Here is a 15,087-nt window from a genome sequence, read left to right as displayed (position 1 = left end):
AAATACACACAGAAGGAGATACAGAGACAAAGTGTGGAGCAGAGCCTGAAGGAAAGGCCATCTAGAGACTGCCCCACCTATGGATCCATCCCATATACAGTTACAAAACTCAGACACTATTGTGGATGCCCACAAGTGCTAGCTAACAGGAACCTGATATGGAGGTCACCTGGGAGGCTTTGCTAGTGCATGACAAATACAGAGGGGGACACTCTCAGCCAGCCATTGAAATGAACACAGGGTCCCCAATGGAGGAGTTAGAGAAAGGACCCAAGGAGCTGAAGGGGTTTGCAGTGCCATAGGAGGAACAACTATATGAGCCACCCAGTACTCCCAGAGCTCCCAGGGACAAAACCATCAACCAAAGAGTTCACATGGAGTTACCCATGGCTCCAGACGCATAGGCAGCAGAGGATGGCCTTGTTGGACATCAAAGGGAGAAGAAGCCCCTGGTCCTGGGAAGGCTCGATTCCACCGTGTAGGGAAATACCAGGACAGGGAAGTGAGAGAGGGTTGATTGGGGAAAAGGGGAAGGGGAGTCCGGTTACGGGAACAAAGAAAGGGGACAACATTTGAAATGTAAATAAAGTATATATCTAATTTTTAAAAAAAAAAGATTTATTTTATATATATATGAGTACACTGTTGCTGTCTACAGAGTCCCCTAAAGATGGCCTTGGATCCCCTCCCCTTATAGATGGTTGTGAGCCACCATGTGGTTGCTGGGAATTGAACTCAGTACCTCTCAAAGAGCAGTCAGTGCTCTCAGCCTCTGAGCCAGCTCTTCAGCACAGAAACAGGCTTCTTGAGGCACAGTGGCCATGAAGAGCATAATACCTGGTGTGGTGGTATATGCCTTTAATCCCAACATTCGGGAGTCAGAATCATGTAAGTCTTTGAGTTCAAGGACAGTCTACAAAGCAAGTTCCAGGACAGTCAAGCTTAGGCAATGGAAGAGTTAGAAAACAGAAAGCTTGTGATGATGTAATAGAACAAGGAGGTCATGTTCCAGCCCCAGCAAGCAGTTTTGGCCACATGAGTCTAGCTTTAGAGTCAAGAATAGAAGAGGTTGTTGGGACAACTGATATTGGTTAGCTGGAGCTAAGAAATTATCTGTCATTAAGAACAGACCAGCATCACTGAAGTAAAATTTTCTGGGAAGTGTTTTCTGGAGCACAAAGAAGCTGTGTTTCAGAGATAGCTAAGGTTGTACCTTATGTTACATCTGGACTTGGAAATATGTAAGAATAACCCAGGTGGTACTGGTTTTGAAGGCATGAAGAGGTCATGGAGAGCAGCTGAGGTCTGGCACTGTGAGAAGCTGGCAAAGGCCATTATTGCAGTTGAAAGCCTAGGACTGAAAGGACCATGTAAAGATGGCACCATGAAGCCAACCTACAAGAGTCTATTGGTAAAACCTAGTTGCAGTAGAAGACCCCAGGGTACTGGAGATACCAATACCATGGGATGACAACTAAGAACAGCAGCCACAGTGGAATGTTTGGAGTCAACCAAAGCCTAGAGTGCTACAACAGTAGGCAGAGGTGGAGAAGTGACCCAAGCCCTTTAGAAGGGTCCAGATGATCATGTGTGAATCCCAGACTGGAACAAGAAGCTGTAAAGTTGGAGTTGTCTTATATACACTACGATGTTAATAGACTCCAAAGTCATGGGATACTTGCCAAGGAAAGCTGTTAATAGGGAATAGAACCAGCCCAAGAGAAAGAAGTGTCATCAAAGCTGAAAGGAGTTGGACATCAAACATGGAAATGCAGAGTTTGGCTTTCTCCCAGATGGTTTTCTGTCTTGCTTTGGTCCAGTATTTCCTCACTATGACATTTTGGAATGGTAATATATATTCTGTAATGTTGGAAGTATGCATCTGTTTTTTGGATTTTGATTTTATAAGGGCTTACAGTTAAAAGATTGCATGAATCTCAGAAGAGACTTTAAACTTTGGAGTTTTAAACATTGTTGATTCTGTGATAGCCTATGGGGACTTTTGAAGTTGGACTAAATGCATTTTGCATTTTGTTACTGATAGCAGCCTATGGAGGACAGGGAGTGAAATACGATGGTTTGAACGGGTTTGGCCCCCATGGACTCATGGGCTCTGAACCTGTAAACCAGCCCCAATTAAATGTTTTTCTTTATAAGAGTTGCCTTGGTCATAGTGTCTCTTCACAGCAATAAAACCCTTACCAAGACAGGCCGGCCTACAGATCAGAGATTCAGTCCATTATCATCCTGGTGGAAAGCACGGTGACATGCAGGCAGACATGGTGCTGGAGAGGTAGCTAAGTTCTATATCAAGATCAGCAGGCAGCAGGAAATGAACTGCCAGCCAACAGGCCTTTTTAAGCTTGAGACCTCAAAGCCCTCCCCCTAGAAATAAACTTCCTCCAGCAAAACCCTACCTACTCCGAAAAGGCCACACCTCCTGATGATAGCATTCCCTATGAACCTATGGGAGCCATTTTCTTTACAACTATATTCTGCTTCCTAGCCCCTTTGTTCAAAACCATCTTCACCCAGATTTCTGTTTTTAATGGTTTCCTTCACTGCCTAAGCATGGCTATCTTAGAACACACTCTGTAGACCTGGCAGGCCTGGAATGAAGAAATCTTCCAGCCTCTGCCTCCAGAGAGCATCCTACTCAAATATTTATATAAGCTACAACAGTCAAAGTTATAGTCTGCCATGAGGCAAAGCGAACATTGTGTGCAAAAATATGACAACTTAGTTAGAGCATGTATATTCCAAAAGTAGATGGCCCAGAGAAGACATGAAGAACAATACAGAAACTACTGCAAGTAACCAACTACCAACCGACAAGTCAATTTTCTCCACACCTCATTTTACACTGCAGCTAACAGAAATAATCTCAGGCCAACCATAAAGTCTGGATTGTTGTTGCTTTAAAGACTAAACTTTCAGTTATTTCTAGTACAGGTTCAGTGAAATCAGAAACATAAATCACCTGAGATTCTGCATCATAGATGTATATCCAAGAATTAAAAGAAATCCTGCATCAATGCATTCTGTCACGTAGTCTGTGGATGAAGAAGGATGGAAAAGATATCCAGAAAGATGCCCATGGTAGGTCAATAGTCCTTTAACAGCATTACTGGTAGGAAATTTACACACATAAAACTGACACCACCTTGTACATATCATATGGTCAGGGTAACATAATCATTTACTTTTATGTATTTACGTCTCCAAACTCTAGTGATCACTTAATACTGACTACCCTTAATTGCTGAGGGTTTAAAAATAAGTTCATGAAAAACTTAACACAGTGACTACCCTTTTCTATAGTCATTAAATATTACCTATTGGACATGGAAAGTAGAACAGAGGTGAGGCGGGGCAGATAGAAATACACTCATTGCCTACAATGTACCAAGTGTTGAGGATATGATCTTGATGTTTGTAGTAAGTTAGAAATACCTCCGGAACGGTCGCATTATCCTAAATAGCAGAGTATCTGAAGCTGAATACTAACGCTAAGGTCAACTGAGAGTCAACTTTCCTGTGCTCATGAATCAGTTAAGAAAAGCAACTGGCGATGGAAGAAAAAAAAAGTGGGCAGATGTAGAGGGGGAAAAAAAGGGACCTCGGAGGAGAGGAAAAACTCGTTTATTAAGACGACAAAGAAGAGAAAGCGGGTAAAAAATCAGGTGGAATACTGGAAACGCTCTATGTGCTCCCAGCAATGTCGCTGGCTATACACCACCTACCCACCAAGCTGCCACCAAAACTCTCAAACCCCTAGATCCACGCAAAGCGTTCTAAACGTCCCAACTTCCGGGACCGTCGCGGCGCGGTGTTGTGACGTCACCACAGGCGGGACTTCCGGGTCTGGTGAAGCTTTGCCAAGACCTCCACGGACAACTCAGATACCTGTGGATGGGCAGGTGAGGTAATGCTGCCAGTATTGTGTGTTGTTTGTCCGAGGAAGGGCACGCGGGCTGCACGTGGGGCGGTCCCAAGATGAAGGAGCTGCCATCGCCCCAGGTGCACTGCCGCCGCAGAGCTGGGCCGTGCAGGACCGGATGGTTCTACCTCACCCTACCTGTGGCAAGGTCGCCAGAGGCTCCCTGGGAAAGGATAAGTCTGTGCGCTGGCAGCCAGGCTGCTAGAAATGAATCAAAGCCTGCGCTGGGGCTCCCCAGACATCTGAGATCGACACTGTCCCTTGTGGTTTCTTCTAAGAAATCTGCTAACATTAAAATTACCTTTACCCTTGCAGATGATGTTGTTTGTCTCCGCTTTTAACATTTTTTTTTACTTTACTTTTAGTTTTCCAAAATGCATGGCTTGTAATAGTAAAATATACATTTCTCCAGCCTGAGAGTTGTTCAGATTCTTGAATCTGTAGATTTTTGTCTTTCTCAAATGTGAGAAGTTTCAGGATACACTTTCTTTAAACGTGTGATTTAGCCCCATGCTGTCTTCTCTGAAACTCTGTATGGATTTTAGGTCTTTTGTCACTGTAGTACAAGTACCCGGGGCTACGGCTGAGTTTTTAGACTGTTTCCCACTAATTCCGGTTTGTAAATATTGTGGATCTAACCAAGTTCTCTCATCTCTTCCTTTGTTGATTCTACTCTGTCGTTGATCCACCCTATAAGTTTTGTTCTTTGAATTATTATTTTTAAATTCCTTGCTCTTGTTTGTTTTTTTATTAGGTATTTGCTTTATTTACATTTCAAATAGTATCCCCTTTCCGAATTACCCCTCCGAAAACCCCCTATCCCATGCCCCCCTCTACTCACACCCCTCCCCTCAATTTTACTGACTTGCATTCCCCTATTCTGGGGAATTAAGCCTTCACAGGACCAATGACCTCTCCTCTCATTGATGTCATCTTCTGCTACATATGTAGCTGGAGCCATCGGTCCCTCCATGTGTACTCTTTGGTTGGTGGTTTTGTCCCTGGGAGCTCTGGGGTTACTGGTTAGTACATATTATTGTTCCTCCTTTGGGACTGCAAACCTCTTCAGCTCTTTGGGTCCTTTCTCTAGCTGCTCCATTGAGGACCCTATGCTCATGCTATTGGTTGACTGTGAGCCATGGGTATTTTGATCCACTTTCCAATAAGGATCAAAGTATTCACACTTTGGTCTTCTTTCTTCTTGAGCTTCATGTGGTCTGTGAATTGTATCTTGGGTATTCTGAGCTTTGGGGCTAATAGCCACTTATCAGCAAGTGCATCCCATATGTGTTCTTTTGTGATTGGATTATCTCACTCAGGAAGATGCCTGTGTTGTAAAGGCTCAATATGCTTGTCAGCGTGTTGTGAGCTTATGCTCAGGAGGCACTTGGGTTTGGGAAGCAGCCTACATGCACTGCAAGAACCTATTAAAATCAGTCTTGTGAAAAGATTAAATAGGGATTATGTGTTCAACCTATTGTTTTAGAGCATTCATGGTCAACTTTATCAATAAAGGTACTTCCAGATGACCCCTGTCCCAGTGAACAAGGCAAAGCCAGCTCTTGAGTTTTTCTTTGCTAACTCTACTTAGGGTTGTTCCAAGACTGACTTTGCTCTACTCTATAAATTTCTAACAATCTGGGAAGATGTAACATATCTTCAGGCACTAAGTTGTATAATGATGTGCCATGTAGCAAGAATAAATGAAATACTTAGTATTTTCTTGGAGCCTTTTATTTTTTAAACTGTAATCGCTGTCAGTGAATGTCTCTTCGAAGATAATTCTAGAATTACTGAGTTCCCAACTCCTTAACTTGATATTCAGGGCTGTTATAGTCTGGAGTTGAAGAATCCCAGCACTAGTCTAAATTTGTGTGTGTGTGTGTGTGTGTGTTTGTTTGTTTTTCTGCAAATCTGTCCCTTGTGATCAGCATTACACTTTATAGAATTTTTTGTTTTGTATTTTTTGAGACAAATCTTCTATAAGCCAGACTGACCTTGAACTCCTGATCTTTCTTCTACCTCCCTAGAGGTAGTTTGGTTTGGGGGAGGGGGTGTTTGTTTTTGAGACAGTTTTATATACCAAGTAGCCCTGGCTGGTCTCAAACTCACAACATTCCTGCCTCAGCCTCCTGAATTCCAGGATTATGGGCATGCACCAACATACCAAGATGATAGTTTCCATGTTGGTATTCTTTGACTGTTTTAGAAAACCCTTATGGTTATTAGCAGTCTGGTTATGGTTCTTCTCTTTTTATGAAGCCCTTCTGGTATTTTACCTGTATTTTAATTGGATTGTCTCTCTTACTCATAGAAGTTCTTTACATGTTCTGGATATGTGCATGCTGGTGAAATCTATTTTGTATGTAAGATGCTACATACAAAAAGTATGGGCTAAAGACATAGCTCAGTGATAGAGCAGTTACCTAACATGCACAAAGTCCTGGATTCAACCTTTAGCCTCACAGAAAAGTAATTATATATTCAGATAGATAGTATACACAGAGATTAAAAGAATGAGAAGAAAAACCACAGAGTCACAGAACACTGTAAACCTACATTCACATACACAAATATGCATAATGACACATGAGTACCATTCAGGATTTAAACGTTGCTGATTCTAACAACAGTCTTATATCCAGAACACTACATATGAGTGTGACTCTTCTCCTATCTTCTGATTATACTCTATCAGTGTCTATTGATGAGTACAAGTTCGTAATCTGAAGAATGCATTTTGAAACTTGTTTCCTTGTGGTTAAGGTACACTATATCTTGTTTAAATAGCCTTTGACTGTCCAAAGATTAAAAGATATGATGTAAACAGCCATTGCTTGGAAGCTTTAGTGTTCTCTTTTCATTTTTGAATTATATGTGGCACTCTGTGTTTCCGTATTGAAATCTAGTTAGCCTGTGTTGCTTGTTTGAAAGACTATCTCTTCCTTACTTTCATCCCTATTAGCTGGATTTTTTTTTTCACAATTCATTGTTCTCTACATGCAGACATCCAGTTTAGCCAGCACCATTTGTTGAAGATGCTTTCTTTTTTTTTTTTTTTCCATTATATAATTTTGGCTTCTTTGTCAAAAATTAGGTGTCTATACGTGTGTGGGTTTATGTCTGAGTCTTCAATCCCATTCCATTGATAAATGTGTCTGTTTTTATGCCAGTACCATGTGGATTTTATTACTGTAGCTCTGTAGTACAGCTTGAAGACAGGGATGGTGATACTTCCAGCAGTTCTTTTATTATTCAGGATTGTTTTAGCTATCCTAGTTTTTGTTTGTTTGTTTGTTTGTTTTTGTTTTTCCATATGAAGTTGAAAATGCCTTTTCAAGGTCTGTAAAGAATTGTGTTGGAATTTGATAGGAATTGTGTTGAATCTGTAGATTACTTTTGGTAGGGTGACCATTTTATCAATCCATGAGCATGGGAGGTCTTTCAATTTTCTAATACCTTCTTCAGTTTCTTTCAGCAAAGACTTGAAGTTTTTATCATATAAGTATTTTCACTTCGAGGCTATTGTAAAGATGTTTCCCTGATTTCTTTCTCAGTCCATTTGTTATTTATATATAAGAATATAGGAGGTCTACAGTTTTGGGGTGAGAAAGGGTTGTTTGAGTTTGGTTGGGTTTATTTTTTATTTTTTATTTTTTTATTTTTTGCTAGTTTGTTTGCTTTGCCTTATTTTCAATTAATCTTGTATCCAGCCACTTTGCTGAAAGTGTTAACCACCTGTAGGAGTTCTCTAGTGGAATTTTTTGAGTCATTTATGTATATACTATCATATCATCTACAAATAATGATACTTTGACTTCTTCCTTTCAATTTATATTCCCCTGGTCTCCTTTAGTTGTCTTATTATTCTGTCTAAAACTTCAAGTACTATATTGAATAGATATGGAGAGAGTGAACAGTGTTGCCTTATTTCTCAATTTAGTGAAATTACTTTGGCTTTCTGTGCATTTAATTTGATGTGACTAAGGCTTGCTGTAAATCTGTAAACTGCCTTTATTATGTTTGGTTTTGACCTTTGTATCCCTAATCTCGCCAGGGCTTTTGTCATGAAGGGGTGTTGGATTTTGTCAAAGGCCTTTTCTTCATCTAATGAAATGATCATGTGGGGGTTTTTTTCTTTCATTTTGTTTAAATGGTGGGTTACACTGACAGATTTTCATGTATTGAACCATCCCTGCATCTTTGAGATGAAGCCTACTTGATCATAGTAGATGATCTTTTTGGTGTGATCTTGGATTCAGTTTGCAAGTGTCTTATTGAGTATTTTTTCATCTATGTTCATAAGAGAAATTGGTTTGTAATTCTCTTTCTTAGATGAGTCTTTATGTGGTTTGGGTATCAGGATAACTGTGGCCTCATAAATTGAATTGAGCAATATTCCTTCTGTTTCTATTTATTGGAATAATTTGAGGAGTATTGGCATTATCTCTTCTTTGAAAGTCTGGTAGAATTCTTTGCTAAAACCATCTGAGATCTCTTCAGTCTTTTTATGTAGGCACTTTGTGCTGTGTACTTCCTTTTAGCACCACTTTCGTTTTGTACCATAAGTTTGGCTCTGCTGTACATTCATTTTCATTGACTTCTAGAAGGTCTTTAATTTTTTCTTATTTCTATCTTGATACAGTTTTCATTCAATAGAGAGTTGTTTGGTTTCCATGAGTTTGTAAGATTTACTGTTGTTTCTGTTGATGATATCCAGCTTTAATATATGTTAGTCTGATAGGATGTAGAACGTTATTTCGGTTTTCATATATCTTTTGAGACTTGCTTTGTGTTGTAGTATATGGTCAATTTCAGAATGTTCATGACGTGCTGAGAAGAAGTTGTATTCTTTTGTGTTTGAGCGAAATGATCTGTAAATACCTGTTAGGTCTATTTGGTTTATAATATCTATTAGCTCCAGTATTTCTCTCTTTAGTTTTTGTCTGGATGTTGTGTTCATTGGTGAGAGTGGGATACGTAAGAGATAAAGTCTCTGCTATCAGTGTGAGGGTCAGTGTGTGATTTAAGCTGTAGTAGTGTTTGATTTACAAGGCCACCACCGCCTTGTGTTTAAGGCATAGATGTTAAGAATTGAAATATAGTGGTTTTCCTTTGTTAATTGTGTATTGTCCTTCACTGTCCTTTTGATTAGATTTTGTTTGAAGTCTATTTTGTTAGATAATAAAATGGCTACACCAGCTTTGCTTAGAATATATTTTTCCTAACTTTTACCCTAAGGTAATATCTATCCTGGATGAAGTATGTTTCTTGGATGGAGAAGAAAGGTAGATTCTGTTGTCTACTGTTAACCTGTAACTTTTTATTAGAAAATTGAGACTGTTGATATTAAGAGATATCAATAACCAGTGATTGTTGGTTTCTGTTATTTTGGTGGTGGCGGTGGTGGTGGTGGTGGTGGTGGTGGTATAATGTGTGTGTATGTGTTTATGTTTTCCTGGCTTTCTTTAAGGGATTCATTAATTTCCTCTTGAAGGACCTCTATCATCTTCACATAGTTTTAAAGTCTTTTTCTGTGATTCCACCATGTTGGAATATTTGGAATCTGCTGTGATAGGGCAGTTGGACTCTAGTAGAGATATACTGTCCTGGGTGTTATTTATTGTGTTTTTACAGTGGCACCTAAGTATCCGGGTCTAGGTGCTGATTTCTGGATTTGTCTTAGTTGGGTGGGTGTTTTGTTCCTTGGTTTCTGGTTTTGTTTCTCTGTATTTTCAAAGAGTATAATTTAGTCTCTGTGTTGCCTGTTTTCTTTGCCGGCTCAGCTGGTGTTTTCACAGGGAATGCCTGATGTCATTGGAGGCTGTGATGCAGCAACTGATGGGGGTGGGGGGTGGTGTAGAGGGAGGTCAGTCAGGAAGGGATCCTCTCTGTGGGTCCATGGGATCCACAAGAGACATGGGTGGTGGGGCAGGGAGCCTGCAGCTGGTGATCTGTTGCAGTGCTAGGGAAAAGACTGAGGGACTGGGTCTGGGGAATAAGTCTGTGGACAGGCTAGATATTTCATATATTTGATATTATTCTTATATCAATTCTCTGCTTCTTACATATATTACATTTTTTCCTCTTATACAAATTTGTTACATAGTCTTGTGCAATTCTTTTAGTAGTTGATGGGATTTTTGTTGATGTTTTGTTTTAGCAGACCATAAAAGCTTTTCCCTGGCTTTTCTAATTGTCAACAGTGGAAGATTTTTGGAAGCAAGCTTGTCTGCTATTACAAAATCAGATTTTAAACTTAAAAACAAACCTTGAATGGCTGGTAACATTATTCACTAGTAGAACACTTGCCTGGCATGTACAAGGCGCTGAGTTCAGTCCCCAGCAGTGCTCAAAAAAGATCTCTAATAGAACCAACGGCCAGGCTCACCTCTGTTGTTTAAGACACCTCGATTGCCAGCATATTGGTGTTTGAAATAAAGCTTCTGCTATTTTTCATATTTCCTTCACACACTGTCCTTCCATATGAAACAAATGTTGTGTGTCTTCCATGAACCTTGAAAACGTCAATCTGTACATGTCTAGCCACCAGATATTTCATAGTGGTACCCAGGAACCACATAAGTCAATCCCATTCAAGAATCAGACACATACAAAGTATATATATTCTGCCATGTTTCAGAGTGGGACAATAAGTGGTGTATGTATTTGACAATATGCATGAAAATTACGTTTTTAGGAAGTTTTAGAAGCTTCTTAGCCACCAGACCTGTGTAGTAAGTGACACAAGTTATTATTAGATATAGTTAATATTGAACTCTTGAAGAGTGGGCAGCTCAGTGCCAGTCGAAGGACCTGAGTTTGGGTCCCAAGTCCTCACCTAGAAGCTCTGTTGAAACCTCAGCATAGGGAGAGTGGTTCCCACAGCTTGCTGGCCAGAGTCAGTTCAGCGTGAGACTCTGTATGGAAACACTGAGGTTCCGGGAAACAGTAGACAAAGATACCTGAAGTTGACCTCTGTCTGCCGTACATGTGCACATCAGGTGAAGAACACGCACATTCCAAAAGAAAGGAAGGAAATCCAAAAAGCTCCCCTGCGTCTTTTTGATGTTTAATGTGGTTGAAGGCTCTCAGGACACCATGAAAATCAAGCTTCTTAAAAAGTTATGCCTGTTCCTACGTGACTGTAGGAATTCTGAGGAGCTAAATAAATGGCAGACATTTGGATATTTGTGCCCAATAAGGTGCACACACAATTCTACTTTATTGTTCTCATTGGCTTCATACAATGTAGTTTAAATATTTGCATTATAAATATTATAATAAATATAATGAAAATATTGGTTTGATCTTCTAAGCTTCATACTGATCAAATGCTGGTTTTTCTGTTTCACCTATTTTTTTTTTGTATAAGATTATATTGGAGAAATTATGTTGCCACATAAAATTCAAAATTCAAAAATCATTAATACACATAAGCACCTGTCCGTGGGAAAACAGGTTTGCCTAAGTTGCACAGATTGCAGTCACACTTGGTTTGGTTTTGGTTCTCATCCAGCCTGACTCTCGATGCTTATCAAATTGATTTAATTCAAGCCTGCCTATAGGCTGCAGCTGAAGCCGAAGGTGGAACTGTCACTCCTCAGCAACATATAATTGTCATACGGTGCCTTTTGTCACTTGCAGAACTGAATTACCTCTTAGGTAAGATTTTCTTTCCTTCTTCACTGCTTGGTGAGAATAAGACAAATGAGGGAAGGGGAGGGGAGGGGAAGGGAGAGGAGGGGAGGGGAGGAAAGGGGAAGGGAGGCTGCCTTGGGAACACTCGTGGGAACTGCACAGGTCTCAGCCCTGCTTTGCTCGAACTGTTTTTAGCATTGCACTTGTGGTTTTGTTTTGCAGTTTTTATAGACTGTGCTTGAATTTCTTATCTACTTGAACTCTCATAAATCTCAAGGGTAATCAAACTCCCAAGGTGTCATTTACTTGTAACTAAGTAGTTAGCAGGCAGATGTGTTTAATGGCTGCTTCAGGAATCAGGCTGGATGGGAACCAAGCGTGTTACAGTTTGTGTAACTTATGTAAACCTGTTCATTTCCCGCTGGTGAACTGTTAAGTGTGGCCAGTGGCTTTGCAGCTAGGGTCCAAATTTAACATTTTATATAACGCTCCATCTAGTTTTGCTTCTGATGCATTGTAAATGCCAGAAAACCTTCATAAACACACTCACTGTGCTATGGTAGTTCCTGAGACGAGGCTAGAGTGGCATTTGCTGGTGAACTAAAATAAGTTTGTATAAAGGTGGCTGCCAGTTAGTCAACACATTTGGTCTTGTGAAGGATTTTCACTTTCGTAGGCTTTTCATTTTTGCCTAAGAAAAACCAATAAAGATTTTTGCTTAAACATGAAATTTTGAATAGTTGTGTTTATTTCTTCTTCCTGCCTAAATTCACAGAAATGCTAGCAAAAGTAATATAGACATAAACAAAGGGAATAAGGGGGCAGCAGCTCCTAAGACTAGAGCAGTGAACTAGACATGTTAGGGGAAGGGAAACAAGGGAAATTAGCAAAGTTGTCTCGATGGAGCATGTTTGATCAGGATGCTGAACTATAGCTTACCGTTCTCTAACGCTAGACATTTTATAACTGACTGCCTACACAACGCTTTATCGTAACTTACTTAACCCCAGGAGTGACCGCTTGGGTTCCTCCACACTTTGGCTATTGTAAACCACATTTTTATATCAGTCTTACAGAAATATTTTTGTAATTCTTGTTTGTTTTAGAGTCAGTTCTTCAAGCTAAGGCAAAGTGATTGTTTTTTATAGGTATTGGCCTATTTTATTAGATGGCTTTAGATGTGTGGAATTTTCCATTACACTGCATCCTAACTGGCATTGCATTTGCCTTAATTACAATGGTCAGGCCGGGGAGAGACATTGAGTGCTTGCACTAAGTTTTAAGCTTAGCTGGCTACCTAACCAGTGCCCACTTGAGAAATGACTGTTGGCTGGGGAAATGAGAATCCTTATGTGCAAGGATGAAGATCTGGGTTCAGATCCCCAGCACCCACATAAAAGTCAGATGTGACCAGAGTGCTTGTATTCCTAGTGCAGCGGGATAGAGACAGGAGGCTCTCTGGAGCTTCTCGTCTGGCCAAAGACTGAGCTTCATGCTCAGTGACAGACTATCTCAAGGGAATAAGGCAAAAAGGCAATATGGGAAAGCACAAGGTGCCCCCCCCCGCTCCCCCCCGCCGGCTTCTGCATGCATGTGCATAGGCACATACACCTACATACATGTATACAAACACCAAACACATACCACCAAACATTTAAAAGATGACAACAGGTAACATGAAGCAAGAGATCTCCTTTTTCTTGGATACTGACAGAGGCTTCACGTGGGAAGCACAACTGAACAGAGTCTAAGGTGGGAAATATTCACAGAGGAAACTACGCCATCTCACGAGTCCTAATTACATCAGCAGACAGAAGCCACACATTGTGTTACATTCACAAATGTTGAGTGTAACACAAAGGGCCATTGAGCTCTGATAGAAAAGCTGCAATGTTACTATATAAAGAGAACTCTAAAAACTTACCCTAGCGCTGGAGAGAACCATGTAAGGAAGGATAGAATTGAGGTCCGGAGCTCACTGGTGGTGTGCTTGCAGCTCTAGTATACGACAGAGAGGTGTGCTGGTTTGCCCAGGTCAAAGCTAGTGTCCAGTCACTGCGATCCAAGACTGGGAGGAGGGTGCGCAGAGAGAAGCAGGACGCTAGAGAGTGCCCTGTGTGTCAGGGATCTCCTCGTACAGGTGAGTTGAGTCCCAAAGGTAAGTTTAGAGGAAATTAGAGCACACATTAAGTGTCAGTGGAATGGGAAGTTGAAGAGACCTCCCTCTGCAGCAGCCTAGAGCATTCCTGTGTATCGCTTAGGACAAGCATTGCATTTCCAGACCACCGTGGAGAACCAAGACCAAGCAACTAGCTGTCTAGAGGAGGGCCGATGGAGCAGCCACTGGGGTATTGCTCCTGTGAAGAGAACTAGAGAAAACCCAGTGGCCAGCCCATGCTGGGGTGAGTGGCGCTCTGTAGTCACTCGGCACTAGAGCGGTATCTTCCACTCTGGGCATCCTTGTGGGTCCTGATGCAGCATTCTTGTCCGCCAGTCACTCCATTCCAGGAGTTCTTAGTTCTACCGGTGGGAAAAGGGCTCAAGGGACTGCTCTGTATCTTTGGCTGACAAAGTCTTCTCCAGTTGGAAAGCAGCTGCAGTTTGGGGATCTCACAGCTAACAGTGCAGGAGGAAAAAGTCCAAGCTGGCAGGGGCCTGCAAGGAAGCCTCCCCTGGGACTCTCCAGTCTCTTCCACCAAGAGTTCAACATGGCCTCCCCTCGCAAAGGAAAAGTCTTTTAGAAGCCTGGGTCAGAGCTGTGAATGCCTGGGTGGGGGGGGTGGGGCTAGATTGGGAGGTGGGAGGCAGAAGGTTGGTCATTGAAAACGGAGGGGAGAGCATTCCAGAAGTAACTGGGGGATAAACTGTGAGCAGAGAGACAGGAGCAGAAGAGCAGCGGGCACCAAGGAAAGGGCAGGTTGGTGTGCAGGGCCTAGAACAGTGATTGTCCGTCTCCCACAGGGGCTGCATATCAGATATGTACATTGCGATTCACAACAGGAGCAAAATTACAGCTGTAAAGTAGCATTGAAATAGTGCTATGATGGGGGGGGGGGTCACCAGAACGTGAGGTCACAGCATTAGGAAGGTTGAGAACCACTGGGTTAGAGGATGGAGTTTTGAAGTGTTACAACTTAGTGCCCTGCTGTTTGCAAGCATAACAGTACCATTAATAGTGTCAGGGAAGCCTTGTCTGGCCTCGGTGGGAGAGGATGAGCCTAGCCTCATCATCATCATCATCATCATAATAATAATAATAATTTTTAAAGCCCATGACAGAACAAAGAAGGCATTGGAGGGATTATGTAAATAATTCAGGGTCACCAGTTTGTATGTGTGAAGCTATTCAGAGAATTATTCATGCTTGCTGCCTCATGTCCTAGGTATTGTGTGCCTACCTCTTTCATAATTCAGTGACGTAGTGTTTCCATTGCACAAAAGAATGTGCTTGCAGAAGTCTTAAAGAAGAGGGTGACTGGGCTGAGCATAGGAGCTCAGGGGCCTTC

The 15,087-nt window shown here is 41.4% G+C and overlaps 1 protein-coding gene across 5 annotated transcripts in view; it reads left to right on the top strand.

Annotated features, from left to right (window-relative positions):
• The first annotated feature begins 3,848 nt into the window (after positions 1-3,848).
• The window catches only part of Ldah (lipid droplet associated hydrolase), a 75,716-nt gene continuing 64,477 nt past the window's right edge, over positions 3,849-15,087 (top strand). Inside the window, exons 1-2 of one of the 5 annotated variants that reach the window (XM_052186146.1) lie at positions 3,855-3,920; positions 11,509-11,605. The gene's annotated coding sequence lies outside the window, so the exon portion shown is untranslated. Of the gene's footprint in view, positions 3,926-11,497; positions 11,606-15,087 lie in introns of all 5 variants that reach the window. The other 4 variants (XM_052186144.1, XM_052186143.1, XM_052186147.1 and 1 more) reach the window with 4 other exon arrangements.

This window comes from Apodemus sylvaticus, chromosome 6 (genome assembly GCF_947179515.1).
Source record: "Apodemus sylvaticus chromosome 6, mApoSyl1.1, whole genome shotgun sequence".
Classification (NCBI taxonomy): Eukaryota; Metazoa; Chordata; class Mammalia; order Rodentia; family Muridae; genus Apodemus; species Apodemus sylvaticus.
Note: the sequence above shows the minus strand (reverse complement) of the source record. Positions and strands in the feature narration are given on the sequence as shown.